The sequence below is a fragment of the Merops nubicus genome, unplaced genomic scaffold (assembly GCF_000691845.1).
Source record: "Merops nubicus isolate BGI_N331 unplaced genomic scaffold, ASM69184v1 scaffold13015, whole genome shotgun sequence".
Classification (NCBI taxonomy): Eukaryota; Metazoa; Chordata; class Aves; order Coraciiformes; family Meropidae; genus Merops; species Merops nubicus.
The window spans coordinates 16056-32356 of record NW_008607693.1 but is presented as its reverse complement, the minus strand read 5'-3'; the positions used below and the strand labels follow the sequence as shown (position 1 = coordinate 32356).

Sequence of the window (16301 nt, the reverse complement as noted above, 5' to 3'; positions counted from 1 at the left end):
CTAATGGAGAAGCTTCAAAGGCTCCAGCAGCAGCTAGTGCTAAAGATGTGATTCTTACCCTGCCTCTCTTTACAGTTTCTCCCTGAGAACCATCTCTTGCATAACCTTCCAGAACCCAAAGGACATGATTAGTTGAAAAAAAAACACCAAAAAAACACTAATCTCTAAAACTTTGTAGAATACTTGATTTGAGGGTTAGGTTTTGGGTTTTTTTTAGAGCAACTTAAATGGATAAAATATCCAAATTGAACATTATTTGCGAGATATCAGCATATATAGAAAAGATAAAGTAAGCAATCCATAATTTTCTGTTATTTTTTACCTCTCCAGAGTGCCCAGTTCTACAAAGTCACCACGGAGCAATACCAAAAAGCTGCTGATGAAGTGTCAGCTCGGTTCAAGTAAGTCTTTTTTACTCTCCCTGTTGAGCCTGGCAGCTGGTGAGTTCTTACCCACATTAAAATGTACAATAATTCCCCTTCCCCCTGTCATAGATCTTATCAGCCTGGGCTGCTTATTGAAATGAGAGAATTTGGAAGAATTTGGAAGCCAGTGCATAGTACCCATAAGCTGCATAGAAATCAGGAGCACAGTTAGCAATACACTGATTAATTTATATTTGATAAGATGCATGTAATAGTCTAAAAATACATTCCTTAACATATTTTTTTTTTCTCTGATGGAGCACCAAAAATGAAGTTCCAGCTTTGCATTACAATAGTATTCATCCTGTGCTTGGGTGATGTGAAAGGATTTAAATTAGCAACTTCACTTTGCCCTGAAGAGTGAAGGTCAAATTAAATAATTTTTATTAGTCCTGAGGACGGTTAAATGAAGATGTAGTAATTGATGGATCAAAGTGACTCTGACCCTTAGCCTTGGACTCTTCCCTTTCTGCTGGATCATCCATTAGGCAGAAGGTTCCATTTATCATTTTGGTAAAGATACAGAGAGAACTTTTTCCAACCTTTTAGTCTCAGCAGTGCCCAAGAAATGCTGTATGAAACGAATGATGCTGGGACTGGTTTTGGGATTTGTGGAGGGATTTTCTTTTGGTTTGGGTTTTTGATGAACAAGAAGAGAAAAGGCTGTTTTGAGCTGCTGATAATACTATAAATAAAAAAATAGGATAAAAATAACTTTATCTCTTAATATCCTGACTTTTTAGATGGTCTCTAGCATATATAGAAAGTCTTTGTACTGGTCAGTAGTGCAGAGTGTATTGAGGAGTGATCTCATTTATGCCTTAAACAAGAGAGACAAAGTGACCATTGACTCAGGGTCTGATGTGAGCATAATTTGGAGGGTTTCTCATGACATCTGAGCAGCCTGATATGATGTTATCCATTGTCATTTTTGTCATCTGTGAGCAGATCCCCAGCTCTCCATCCTCAGTCACAGTGGGGTGTTTTCAGGTTTAGAAATCGAATTATTGCCTAATCTCATTTACACAGAATCTCAGAATCCCAGCAAGGTGGGACTAGAAGGGACCTCTGGAGATCAGCTTGTCTGACCCCTCTGCTTCATCAGGGTCATGCTGAAGAGGTTGCCCAGGATGGCATCCAGGCAGGTTTGGGATCTCTCCAGAGCAGGAGACTCCACAGCCTCTCTGGGCAGCTGCTCCAGGCTCGGCCACCCTCCCCCCAAAGAAGTTTCTCCTCCTGCTCAGGTGGCACCTCCTGGGTTCCAGTTGGTGCCCGTTGCCCCTTGGCCTGTGGCTGGGCACCACTGAGCAGAGTCTGGCCCCAGCCTCTTGCCTTGGGGGGGCCCTTTAGCTCTTGCTCAGCACTGCTCAGATCCCCTCTGAGGCTTCTCTTCTGCAGCTCAGCAGCCCCAGGGCTCTCAGCCTGGCCTGGCACAGAGATGCTCCAGCCCCTGAGCAGCTTCCCCGCCTCCACTGGACTCTCTCCAGTAGCTCCTGGTCTCTCTTGACCTGGGGAGCCCAGAACAGGGCACAACAGAGGTGCCCTGACTCGGGTAGAGGAGGGGGGAGGAGAACCTCTCCTCAACCCCTGGCCACAGTCTTCTTCATCCACCCAATGTTTTCTTACTCCAAAGGAAGTTCTTCTTGAATTTGAAGTACTAGTTGGTAGCTCTGGGAGGTTATTATGGTAAGAGGTGGGAAATGACTTTTGGCTTGGGTTTTTTCCTCCTAATACATAAACTATTTCCTAAATAAATAAAGTATTTTGGGGCTCCTTTTTGGACAATTGGAGCTGGTAGGTACAGCAGGGACCAGTCCTTAGCATGAGGTATTATCTAAGAATTATAAGAAAAGCATTTTGAAGGATGTTTCAGTGTATCTGCATAAAGCAAGGAGTGTTTTCTGAAGAGGGATTTGGTGAGGGGATCAGAGATTCCAAACACTTGATGAGATTGGTGTTTTCTTAATTTTGTGGAGACTAAAGGTATAAATAGAAGTCATCTCTCTGACGAGTCTTCCCTGTAATGCCATTACTGAAATTGCTGTGCTGCTTTTGCACTGGAGGCCAAATTTCCTGGAAGATGATTTGGGATTTTTTTGATTAGTTTGGGTCCAGTGCCTTAAAAAAAACAAAAGGAAAACATTATGAGAAGAAAAAGGTACCTTAAGTATGCGCATAAATTGTGGCAGATTTGATAAAGTGCATGAAATATCAATATGACTTTATAATTCAAAAGTTTTCCTATATAAAATCCTTTTAAATGCCATGTCTCTTTATGGAAGGTTTAAATTCAGCAGATGTTATTTTATCACTGCCTTTTGTATGTAACTTGATGGATAAATGATGAATGATTTAGTGAAACCTAAAGATGCTGCTCTTTTGGTGTCACCAGGCACTTCTCATGTTCAGTTTAATTGCATGTGAGGATTGAAGACAAGAGTTTCAAGCAATGATGTTTAAAGAGCTTGTTTAATTGGCTGTAAAGAAGAATTAAATAAGGTTGAACTGCTAAATTTTGTTAATGCATAAACGGATGTGCTGCGTGTCAGTGTGATTTCAGGTTGGAAGTGTGAGATTAATAGATCTAATTGTGGTGCTATTACAAAATAGTCTCACTTTATTTTAAACGTGTCTAGCATTAGTTTTATTGAGCTAACTTACATTTCTTCAACTTTCTAAGCTCCATCTCTTTCAAGAGCAAAGAGAAGTGGATAATTGCTTAAATATTTCCTGGATTTTCTTCTCCCTTTCTCTGTTTAGTCCCTGAAATTACATCAGCCGTGGCTTCATCATTTTTTAGGGATGATTCGTCCCATTAAAAGGGAAAAACCCAAATATCCCACATGGACTTGTATCAGAGAACTGACAGGCCTGCTGTATTTCATCTGCAGCCCTTTGGATGCCTTCTTATTGCCTTCTCCAGCCCTGCCTGGATGAGAGTGAGGTTCCAAATGCCCGTGATAAATGTTTTATCTCTGCGAGGTCCTGATTCGCATCGATCAAATTCTGAATTATCAAACGGTTCGTCTCTCTAGGACACTAATTCCCATTGATCAAACCCTAAATGACCAGGTTCACTCGGTTCCTGCAGTACACAAATCACATTAAAACAACATTACTCCAGCATGCTGCCTTTTCTAATGCAGGAGTTATGTTCCCCACAGTTAAATTATAACCAGAGTTATTGTATTATGAAGACGTCTCTGTTCTAATGAGAAGTTTACACAAGGAGAAAAGAATGTGATGTTACAGGAAGGAGCCAGGCTTTGGGCAAAGATTTGAACTTTAACTAATCAAATTGTGCATTTGTGTTGTGGATTTTTTGCCCTTCATTTGAAGGGCTGGGAGCAGGAAGTTTGGCAGCTGTGGTGGTGACATTTTATTCCCCCGTGGTGTCTAGAGCCAAGGAACATCTTGATTATTCATTTAGGAATAGGGTAAGTGGAGAGGGCAAATTTGACCTAAAATAAATGTTTTTACTTTCATCTTCTGTGGGTTTTGATTCCTTGTAGTAGATAACAGACTTCATAGCTCTGCACTGGTGCTTTTTCTGAGGTATTTTGCCATTCTTCTCCTGCTCCACTGCTCTCACATAGACAACGTGGAGCTGCTTCTTGCTGCTGGCAAAACCACAGTGACCAGTTGTCCAGACTCATAGAAGATCCAGATCCTCTTTGGGGGTTGGCTGTTTGTGCAAAGCAAAGCAAGGGTGAACTTTTCCCTGGGATCTCAATGTGTCACTTCCAAACTCCTGTGTCTGCAGCAAAGCCAAATTCTGGGTTTTGTGCATCACAGCACAGGGTTTATCTGTTGGTAGATTCCTGGATGGTGTTACCCAGCACTAACAGTTTTAATCTAGAAAAGTTTTAAGCTAGAAAAGGGCAGATTTAGGTCAGACATTAGGAAAAAGTTCTTCAGGATGAGGGTGATAGATCCCTGGAATAGGTTGCCCAGAGAGGTGATGGAGGCCCCATCCCTGGGGACATTCAAGATCAGGCTGGATGAAGCATTAAGTAGCTTGATCTAGTTGGAGATGTCCCTGCTTATGGTGGGGGGGTTGGACTAGATGACCTCTGGAGGTCCCTTCCAGCCCAGACATTCCATGATTCTATGATTCTAATCCTCTTTGCATCATCTGGAAGCTCGAGCGTTTCTTCTGACTTACTTACAAATTTTGGTGGGTTTCTTCCCTTACTGTGGGACTTGATCATGACCCTTGCCATCAGGAGGAATGCCTCTCAGGAGCTGGAGGAGCTCCTTTGGTTCAACACAGAAAGGTTTGGGATTCTTCACACCACTGAGGTATTTTAAAACCAGTTTTACAACCAAATCAATACATTTCACGTGCTCCTCAATCATCTCCAGTGCTCTGATCACTGATGGAAGCAAGGGCTCAGTGACAGCCAGGCAAGAGGCTGTTACAGCCTTGGAAATCTCTTCAGCAGGGGGTTTGATTCAGGATGGAGTGAAGGGGGATAAATGACAAAACATCAGCATCACATCTCCCTTTAACTGGCGACTTCGGTGCTGCAAAGGTGGGTTCATTAATGTTTAGTGAAAATAAAATTTAAAGCACAGTTATGTTTGATGCTTCTCTGTAAACACATAGAAACATTGAGAGGACTTCCTTGAAACTGTGTTTTAACTACTCCTTTCAACTGGGAGGTGGAGCTGAGGAGGTTTGTAGAGAACCACATGAAATGAATAACAGTGACACTTCCATCTTCAAATCCAATTGTCCCACAAAGCAGTGATGGCAATTTTCTGGTCGTTGAAAAAAAAAGAGAAAATAAACTTTTTAATGACAAAATTGGACCAAGATGAGGGAATTGTGAGTGCAGATCCACTGGTGAGAAACTTTCTGTTTTGTAGCAGTTCCTTTTGCTACCTTAATGAACACGAGTTGCTTGTAAAAATCAAAGTTGACTCCAGATGATAAATTATTTGTGAAATACTGCAGAGTATTTTTCCAGTAACAGAAATTAGAAAGCTATTTAGAGATCCTTGGGCAGAGCCTGCAGACTTGCTGTCTTCTAGCTGAGCTCCCTTTGCTCAGCCCAAGACAACGGGCTCTAAATAGAAACATCCTGCATTAATCTTCTCTCTTACAGGTCTAGCACATAGATCAGAGAGTCATGGAATGTATTGGGCTGGAAGGGACCTCCAAAGGTCATCTAGTCCACCTCCCCTGCCATAAGCAGGGACATCTCCAACTAGGTCAGGCTGCTCAGAGCTTCATCCAGCCTGACCTTGGATGTCTCCAGGGATGGGGCCTCCACCACCTCTCTGGGCAACCTATTCCAGGGATCTATCACCCTCCTACTGAAGAACTTTTTCCTCATGTCTAACCTGAATCTGCCCTTTTCTAGCTCAAAGCCATTCCCCCTCGTCCTGTCCCTCCAAACCCTTGTGAACAGTCCCTCCCCTGCTCTCCTGTAGCCCCTCTCAGGCACTGGAAGGTCACTATAAGGTCCCCCTGGAGCCTCCTCTTCTCCAGGCTGAACAACCCCAACTCCCTCAGCCTGTCCTCACAGCAGAGCTGCTCCAGCCCTCCCAGCATTTCTGTGCCTCTCCTCTGGACACTCCAACAGCTCCACGGCCTTCTGGTGCTGGGGGCTGCAGAGCTGGAGTGCTTTGTGATGGAACAATCATTTCAGTGTTGTTCACCCTGATGATTGTGCTGCTGATAGTGTTCTTGAATCCTCTTTTCACGTGTTACAGCTGGGGCTGATGGTCCTGAGATACCCACAGCACCCCACAGGTGCAGGACTGGCACATTTGGAAGTTCTGCTGGAAGGAGAACTTCCCATAGAATCACTGAAGTTAGAAAAAACCTCTAAGACCAAGTCCAACCATCAACCCAACACTCCCATGACCATTAAACCATGTCCCCAAGTGCCACATCTGCATGTTTTGTGAACCCCTCCAGGGCTGGGGACTCCAGCACCTCCCAGGGCAGCCTGGGCCAAGGTCTCACCACTCTGCCAGGAGAGAAATTCTCCCAAACATCTTCTGAACTTCAAGGAGAACATTAAACCCCTGGCTGGTGGAACTCTGTACACCACATGTGCCTTACTCCTGCCTTTGAATCAGGGTGAGGAACCAAGAATTGCCTATTTCAGCCTTTCAGAGTTGCCTGTTGCTTCAGCAGCTTGGCTGGATGAAGGAACTTTGGTCAGTAGTTACCCTTGTCTCAGCTGCTCTGCAATTTATAGAGAAGAGCTTTAGAATATCAAAATTCTATAACCCTTTATCCAGCACATTTACCTATGAAATGACATTCACTTCATAAATGACAACTTCAGTTTTCCCTCCAGCAACACAGATATTTAACTTTCTTCCTTTGATCAATACAGTCCATTAGGAATGAGAGCACTCAACAGAGCTGGATGAAATATTAATTGTGCACTTTTTAGCTAGATGCAGATTCATTCTGAATGAAGTGGGAGCAGGGGATTGTGGTATAATAGCTGTGTGTTTTCCTGTTAAGCCCTGTTTGCATGGGAATGGGTGTTTTCATTGAAATATTTGAGCTGTAATGTGAGCTTTAAATGTGCTTATTTAGTCATGAGCTGGGTCGGAAGCACTGGATGTGTTTTGTGAGACTTATAATAACTTGAAATCCATTATTTAAAATTTATGTAGAACATGAATTAAGAGGGAAAAGCCGATTTTTTCCATGTTTGCCATAATCCTTTTTTTTCCCTTTTGTTTCCTCTCTAGAAATCATGGGTACATTCATTAGAGCTCCCCTCAGGCTATCACCAGTTTCTCACACAGTTAGATACTTTATGGTCTGGAATGGAGAAAGCAATCTTAAAATTAATTTTAGTAAAGCACAAAGTCATGACTAAGAATTTTTTATTTGAGATGAATTAATACTTAAAATTAAAAAAAAAAGGTTTTCTGGAAGGCTGGATAAGCATAGAAACATAGAATGGTGAGGGTTGGAAGGGACCTCTGGAGATCACCTCATCCCACCCCCTGCTCCAGCAGCTCACCCCCAGCAGGGTGCCCAGGGTCACACCAGCCACGTTTGGGATCTCTCCAGAGCAGGAGACTCCACAGCCTCTCTGGGCAGCTGCTCCAGGCTCGGCCACCCTCCCCCCAAAGAAGTTTCTCCTCCTGCTCAGGTGGCACCTCCTGGGTTCCAGTTGGTGCCCGTTGCCCCTTGGCCTGTGGCTGGGCACCACTGAGCAGAGTCTGGCCCCAGCCTCTTGCCCCCCGGGGCCCTTTAGCTCTTGCTCAGCACTGCTCAGATCCCCTCTGAGGCTTCTCTTCTCCAGCTCAGCAGCCCCAGGGCTCTCAGCCTGGCCTGGCACAGAGATGCTCCAGCCCCTACGCAGCTTCACAGCCTCCACTGGACTCTCTCCAGTAGCTCCTGGTCTCTCTGGAACTGGGGAGCCCAGAACTGGAGTCAATATTCTCAAGGTGGCCTCACTAGGTCAGAGTAGAGGGGGAGGAGAACCTCCTTCATCTGCTGCCCACACTCTTCTGAATGCATCTGTAGGTTCATTGAGATCATAGCAGGACAGTAATTGTAGGATACTCTTATAGTAGTATAACAACCTGGGCAAATGTGCCTTTTTAGCTGAAGCTCCCTTTCCTCTTCAGCTGAGCCTGGTTGACGTGTTTGAAGGAGAAGAAGACCCATGCTCTTGTTTCAGCCCACCACAGGCTTTCTGCATTTGCTTCCCAAGAAATGTTAAGTGATTTTATAGACTTCCTCATGGAGGCAAGCAGGTGAAATTCTTCCTTCACGCCTCGGCGGGCAGCAGTTAAATTGGCGTGTTCCCTGGTTTTGTGTGCTGGTAATCAACCAAGTCCCCTGAAAATTGATGGATGTGCTCATTAAGGACAGTTCTTGCTGCTGGCTGCAGTTCCCTGAGCCACTCCTGAGCAGGGGGGACGGACTCTTCCCGGGGCAGCTGCCTCCCTGCTCCCTTCCAGGGGCTAAAGCCTCTTGCTTTAATACCTTAAGCATCCTTTGTTGGGATTTGGTATAAACACAAGCAAATGATTTCCCAATTACAGTCTTAAACCAAGGAAGGTTAAACCCCACAGTCTTTTTGTTTTGGTTTTGTTATTAATTTGTCCTGTATTTTGTAATCTGCTCTTGCTGAGGTTTACAAATACCTTTTCTAAGGATGGTTTTTATGAGTCCAAGCCATCTGTAGGATCAAAGCCCTACTTTGGAGCACCCAGCAGCAAACCTCCCTTTTTTTTGGAAGGGAGCAGAGTTGCTGCTGTGATTTTTTTTTTTTCCAGCAGCATACACCTGCTTTCTGGTTACAGGGTGAAGAATGAATCCCCAGCTACCTCCACGTGTTAGAACATGACACTTCATGTTGCAGGAGCTCGTGCTCCCTGTTTCCTTAAGGCCCCCAGCTAGGTAACCATCCGTTCCCCCACCGTGGGGTGGGAAGACAGCAATCCTTGATCAGCTGAGGGAAGGGAGGTCAGGGCCACCAACCCTTCTTTTCCCATCAGAGCTCTCCAACAAGATGAAGTGATCCAAGCAAGATGCCAGCACATCAGCACGATCTCATTGCTTTGGAAGCTGCACGCACAGATGCTGCTGCATCAGGCATTGCTGTTTTACATCCCTAACACCTCCATTACAGCTCATTTGCTGCTGCTTCTAATTAACCAGCTCTTTTTCATTTTTTTTCCTCTCCCTTCCACTTGCGTTGGGCTAAATTGAGGGAAAAAATAGTCCTCAGTCATTCTGCTTAGGCTCCCATCTAAGTGAAATCACAGTTGTAAAGCCAAAGCATGCATTAAACATTTTGGGGAATAATATAAAATCATATACTATTGAGCACTTGGCAACAAAAATGAAGGTTTTAAAAAGAACAGCTTAGTTTTAAGATGTCTTCTTGCCTCCTAGTTCAAAGATGTTTAGTTCAAAAGTAAAATTTTCCTCTTTAATTGCTGGTGGTAGAAGTTCTTAGTGGATTTGAAAGTTGTGGCATCTGGCAAGTACGTTGCACCCACCTGGGGGTGCTGAGCCTGGAGCAAAGGAGGCTCAGGGGAGACCTTCTGGCTCTGCACAGCTCCTGACAGGAGCCTGGAGCCAGGGGGGGGTCGGGCTCTGCTCCCAAGGGACAAGGGACAGGCCAAGAGGAAAGGGCCTCAAGTTGCCCCAGGGGAGGTTGAGGTTGAACATGAGAAACGATTTCTTCTCTGAAAGGGTTGCCCAGGGCTGTGCCAGGCTGCCCAGGGCAGTGGTGGAGTCCCCACCCCTGGAGGGGTTTCCAAGCCGTGGAGAGGTGGGGTGAGGGACACGGGGCAGTGGGGACCTGGCAGTGCTGGGGGATGCTTGGACTCAATGGTCTTAAAGGTGTCTTCCAAACACAAGAATTCTGTAAGTACTCAGGTCCAACAAGATAATTTTAGACTCTGGCAGGAAATCCAAGTTGTATTTATGTCCCTTGAAATACTCTGCTGTTATTTAATGCACGTCGTTTACAGGAATTTCTTTCCTGATATTCTGCCTGTATTTTCTTTAAATATTGCCCTCTTATTCTCAGTGCTCCTCAATGCAAAATCCTAAACTGTTTTCTGAACGTGCTTTTTGATTTCTGTCAGTGGTGATCACTGCATTTTTAAAGCACAAGTCCTGACATCTATAGGAGAAAATGCCTCTGTTAGTCAGGAAATGTCCTAAGCAATTCTTAAAGGCTTTTACAGCATCTGATAAATGCATTTTCAGATTTTCCTGAACGTGAGCTTCGTTCTTAAATAAATCAAGACTCTTTTCCTGCTCTTATTGCAGGGGGGATTTCCTAGATATTTGTCATTTGCTTTGGCATTTTGAACCATTTTGGCTTGTATAGATGGGACCTGATATTTGTGTTCCATGCCACTCACTTCTAAGTGAACTTCTCCCACCACCTTCTCACCCTAGATGAAGATCAGAAGACACAAAGCTGTCCAGTAGGAGAAATTGTTTCCCATCACTGTTCATGGAGCAGCTAATTGTCAAAACCCACTCACAGCTCAAGTGCTGTGTGCCTCTAGAGCATCTATAGCTGAAACTGGAAGACTTGTGGACGTTTAAAACAAAAATAAAAGGTAAAGATGTGCTCTCTGCCTTTCCATTTATCCACCTGCAATATAAAGTCAAAGCATGGTCCTGAAACATTTAAAGCTCACGTGTCAACTTGGGGAGAGGAACTGAACAAAAGAGATCAACCTAATAAGTGTATCTTTAAGGGGACCACTCAAGTGCCCTGTCTGTGGCTATAGGCTTTATAAAGATGGACTCCCCTGTCGAGGGTGTGTGGGGATGGATAATATTCCATGGCAAAAGCTGCAGTGTGCATTACTGGAAGCCAAAGGAGATCAGGATGGAAAGGTTTTGCCAGACAGGCTTTATAGATCTGTGTGTAATAGACTGCCTCTGTCTCCCCTGCTTTGCTGTCAGTGAAATCTTGCTTTTCCATGGGCTGATGAAATGCAGTCCCTCTTCTCCCACCACATTCTTTTCCCTCTGCCTTGACCAGACACAGTACTTTGGCCAAAAAAATTGCTCTGACCCACTCCATAAAAAGATGCGGTCAGCGGGGTCAGTGGGGATTTAAAAAACAAGCTCTGTAAAGATGGATTTGGTGTCACATGAATCCAGGTCACCAGCTCTTCTCTGCTAAATAGTTTCACAGAAACACTGTGGTTAGAAAAGACCTTTAAGATCATCAAATCCAATCATTTTCAGGCCTCTACCAGGCCACTTCTACCCCATATCTCTGAGCACCACATCTAAGAGGCTTTTAAATTCATCCAGGGATGGTGATTCAACCACTTCCCTGAGAAGCCTCTTCCAGTCCTTGATAACCCTTTCAGTTTTGACTCCTTTAGGCAGGGAAATAATTGCAGATATTCTTCTGAAGAGCCTACCAGAGATGTTTTGGTGGCTTTTCAAGAGAATCAGTTAAGGCTGAAAGTAATCTGTGTAATGGCTCTATCTCAAGTTCTCTTTAGTTTAAACCTGGAGACTTGTTGCTTCTCTCTGGTGGCACTGCCTGGGGCAGACATTGTGTTCAGGTTGGTGAGACCCTGACCCAGGTTGCCCAGGGAAGCTGTGGATGTTCCATCACTGGAGGTGTTCAAGACCAAGTTGGATGTGGCGCTGACCAACCTGCTCTAGTGGGAGGTGTCCCTGCCCATGGCAGGGGGGTGGAAACAGGGGATGTTTAAGGTCCCTTCCAACCCAAACCTTTCTGTGATTCTATGAATATAAAAATCCTGAATTCCCATAGATCTCTGCTAAAATAGAACTGCAGAGATACTGATAATTTGTATTTCTCACTGCAGTTCCTTGAACAGTGTGTGCATATTCCTGGGGTCTCTGTGCCTGAAAATTCCTGTTGTCATACAACATACATTTCTCAAGCTAGACCCACTGTAAAGTGTAATCATTTGATTGTGTATTGAGAGAAATGAGAGCAGCAGTTAATTCCTTTAAAACTTTCCTCACCACTTAACGTGGGTCCCAGTTTTCAAGCCATTTAGGAGATCCATTAAGCCACTGGGTTGCTCCTCTGCATGCATTAGGGACAGACTTGGTGTAATATGGAACAGAGTTGCTGTATCATGGACACATTTATGAAGATTGATAACAGCCAAGGTTCAGTGTTAACTTTTATTGTCAAACAGGCTGCAGGAGAAACTGCCTAGTATTGCTTTTGCTTTGATTTATGAAAAGGTGGCTGCATGAAAAAGACATCCCATAAAACAGCTCTGCTGGCAGCAGCATTAGAAAATAGGGCTCTAAGTAGACCAAACAATAACTAACTGTAATTATGTTCATTATTGTCTCTCCCAGCTCTCTGTACCTTTGGGAGGGTGCTTGCCCTCGTTGCCACGTTGGCTTTGAAGTGGACTCACCTTCCCCACAAAGTGGGACGAGCACAACCAAATCCTGCTGGTTTCTATAGGCAGTACCCCCAGATGAGACCTTTTTTGTTTGCAGCAGGAAATGAAAGAGGTCATTTAAATTTTACCTACTTGCAGAAGGGACACCAGGAGGAGGAAAAGTCTTTAGAAAAGAAAAAAAAAAATGCTGTTTCTATTACAATTTCCATCACTGAGGTATTTTGCCCTATATTGTTACTGTTCTCCTGTGAGGGTTATTTCTGACTGTGGTACATTTAAACCCCTTAAAAACAAAACTAAAAATCCCAGCATGATGGCAAAGATCACCAGTTTTCATCTGCAGATGGCAAGAATTATTATTTTCTCCCTCTTAGCCCAGTAGCATCCTTTGTAACAAGATGTGCTGCAGCAGGAGCAAGTTGGATTCTTCAGTTAGCAGCAATTAGTAGTAAAACTTCCGTGAGAACCAGTTGAAATCAGGGGGCATGACCTAAGTGGGGAGAATTTGAGTCGTTGATCTAAAGTTTGTCAAACTTGAGGTACTTGAACTTTAAAACATTGTGCTACCAAACTACCTGGAGACCTTGGCAAAAACCCAGCAGCTACAAAATCATGTGTGATAAGATAAACCACAAGGCATCAGAATGACTTTCTTGGATCAGACTGAAGTGCCATTAAATAATCCAGTGTCTTAATTAATGCTGCCAGCACACAGCAAATGTATAAGGAGAAATCTTTGTAAGATCTTAGAAAGAGCACAACGTGCACTTGCAGCCCAGAAGCCAATGGGCTCCATCCAAAGCAGGCTCCAGGGAGACCTTCTTGTGGCCCTCCAGTACTTACAAGGGGCCAAGAAAGCTGGGGAGGGACTTTTTACAAGGGTATGTAGGGATAGGACAAGGGGTCATGGTTTCAAACTGAAAGAGGGGAGATTTAGATTAGAAATTAGGAGGAAGTTCTTCACGGTGAGGTTGGTGAGACACTGGAACACGTTGTCTAGGGAAGCTGTGGATGCTCCACCACTGGAGGTGTTCAAGGCCACCTTGAATGGGGCTTTAAGCAACCTGCTCTAGTGGGAGGTGTCCCTGCCCATGGCAGGAGGGTTGGAAGGAGATCTTTAAGGTCCCTTCCAACCAGTTCTATGACTGTAGGTGAGCTGGCAGTGGTGTTTCCCTTGCAGTACCCTCTACCTTCTGGTGGTAAGCTGTTTGCCAGGTACCATCACGCCTTACATCAACCCCATGGAAACTTCCACCAGTAAAAAATAAGCTTAAAATAATGAAAACCCACGAGTGTTGTGCTTTACAGCTCATCCCTCTGGGTTCAGTTCATGATCTGTTCTCTCTGAGAGATGCTTCTTCCCTACTCAGACTCTGAGAGGGACGTTGGAGGCGTTAGGTTTGAATATTTCTATAACACATTGTACAGACACGTTAGAACAAAGATCTATTATAGCAAGGTCCAGTACCCACCTCTTACCAGCATCTTCACAGCATGATTCCTGCTCTCCACTTGTTTGCTAACACATTATTGCTGTTGCAGCCCTGTTGATTGTGTTTTATGAAAAAAGTGGCTCGCCACAGCCCGGTGCAAGACCAGGGGAGGTGCACGTGGCCTTTGTAGCTTATCTGAGTGAATCCAAGTCTATTTTTGTTAAATATCTTCCTGCCCCAATGAAAAAAATTGGCATTTATTCTACTGTCTCCTCAGATTACAACCTTCAGCTCCCTTGAGTAATCTTCACCCATGGGAGCAGCGATGCTTGAAGTGGTTACCTGTTGATTGCTTTTTCTATACACTACTTCTGCTCATAATAACTCTTATTTTTGTGGTCAGTAACAGGCTTCTGGGCCTGAAGAAAATAGTTAAACATATATTGCTCCAGAGAGTAATATTTGGATAATAATGTGCCACGAGTTAGTGTCTTCTGCTTCCCATTGAGTGCAGCAGTTGACCTTTGCTAGGGATGAGAAACGTGTCTCCTTATTAGAACATATTATACAGCACCTATATAAAGGGAAAGTTGTTTTTTAGTGTGGTCGTGGAAGGTGCTGTGAAGATTTTATTACCACAATTTTGGGCTGATGGTGTTACTCAGGCGTTTACAAAGCCTGAAGTGAGTTGTGGAACTCTTGGGAAATAAGTGGCCGTAGTAAATCCATGACGTGGTGTGTTGTCATGTACTTGGTTTGTGCTGTTCCCTTGGGCTTTTAGTCCTTGTTTAGGTCTGTCTGTATTCTTTCTGTGTGTGTCTTTTTGCCTGTTTTATTTTTGTGTTCCTGTGATGGAACATTATTATGGAAAATGGAACGTAGGGGCAGGAGTGAAATCGAAACGGATAAAATATCCATTGAAGGGGATAAAATTGTTGGGGGCTTTTTTTGCCATCTTCATATAGAAGCAGGTTACAAACTGTTGCAAAATTAATTTTTCCTTTAAAAATTAGAAATATTCTGTTGTATTTTTATTTAGGGTGTAATGGTAGTTAATACAGCCAAGCAGTCTTGGAAGAGCAGTGGCTGCAAACCACTGGCATCGGCCCCTTCTGTGAGAAATGTCAGCCAGAGCATCCCTTGAAGTTCCCAAAACCTAAATCTGCCTTAGCATGAGCTCTAGCTGGATGTGGGGAGAGTGGTGAATCCCTTGCTGCAGCCTGCAAATTGCCAAACCCCCCCCCAAAACTCCTAATACTAAGAAATGGTACTTTTTTTTATTGCTCTGGTGATCTTGGAGACTCCTCTGCTGCTAAACAGCTGAGCAAGTGGAATCTTGCCAGTCTTCATTAAATAATTTTTGGGGCAGAGTAATGAGGCAGAGCTCAAGTGATGCCACATGCAAACTCTAAAAATAATTTGTGATCTGAATGCACATGATGAAGCTGGAAACTCAAGCCTTGATATGCTGCTCACGTCCATGTGGAAGTGGAGGGGCTGGCTCAAGTCACACCAAGCAGATTTGACTCTTGGGGTGGGGTTAGGTTGGATTTTGTTCTGCCCAGTGGTTGGACAGACAGATTCTTCTTTGTCTCCTGCCTGGTCAAGCTTTGGAACTGGTTTTGATCAGTGCAGGACCAAGAAGTTTTATATCTATCTATCTATCTATCTATCTATCTATCTATCTATCTATCTATCTATCCATGGATACAATATAATCACAGATAAAATTGCTCCTTCCAGAGCTGATTAAAGCTTGTAGTTGCAACATTCTCTTTCCTACACTGTAGAGGCATGGGTGCCCCTAAAATTTCTTTCATTATCATCCATGGGATTGTTTTATTTTAGTACCCTGTTATTGAATAAAAAATGTTCCTTAAGCTAAAAAAAAATGTGCATCCTACATTTGGGTAATTCCAACACGTGGTTCCCTTTGCAGCTGCAAGGACCAGCTGTGTGTAAGGTACATTTGTATAATAATATGTTGGTGTACTTTGTATTTTAAAGGGTTTTGGGGTTTTTTTTTTGTTCTCCTTTTCAGGGAGGGGAATTTTATAAACGGATAGTGGTTTGGGATAATAAAAGTTAATTCATATCAATTTAAATAAATATCTTCAAGCTCATTTTCTCTGTCGAGCGTCTTGGGAGTCTTGTATTCATTTCATCAAGCTTTTTGGAGGAGAAGCAGTCACAGCAGGTTGGAGCAGATCAGAGGCCCCTCCAGCTTGTTGGGCCATGGCTAATAGAGGGTACAGGGAAAGTATCCAGTGATACCACTTCACCTCCAAACAAGCAGTGGAGTGGGGCTTTCCTGGGCCAAATGTGCTGTTTCTCTTTATAATCACTTGATGGACTTCTTTATATTACTGTATAATTATTTTTGAACCCAAACATGCATTTATAATCACTTGATGGACTTCTTTATGTTACTGTGTAATTATTTTTGAACCCAAACATGCTCTTCACAGAATCACAGACAGGTAGGGTTTGGAAAGGACCTCTGAGAATCATCTCATCCCACCCCTGCTCCAGCAGATCCCCCCCAACACGGTGGCCATGGTCACCA

General features: G+C 43.8%; 1 long non-coding RNA gene across 1 annotated transcript in view; it reads left to right on the top strand.

Annotated features, from left to right (window-relative positions):
* The first annotated feature begins 329 nt into the window (after nucleotides 1–329).
* LOC103772685 overlaps nucleotides 330–16301 on the top strand; it is a 29236-nt gene continuing 13264 nt past the window's right edge. Inside the window, exon 1 of the long non-coding RNA XR_608158.1 lies at nucleotides 330–401. This is a non-coding gene — a long non-coding RNA (uncharacterized LOC103772685). The remainder of the gene's footprint in view (nucleotides 402–16301) is intronic.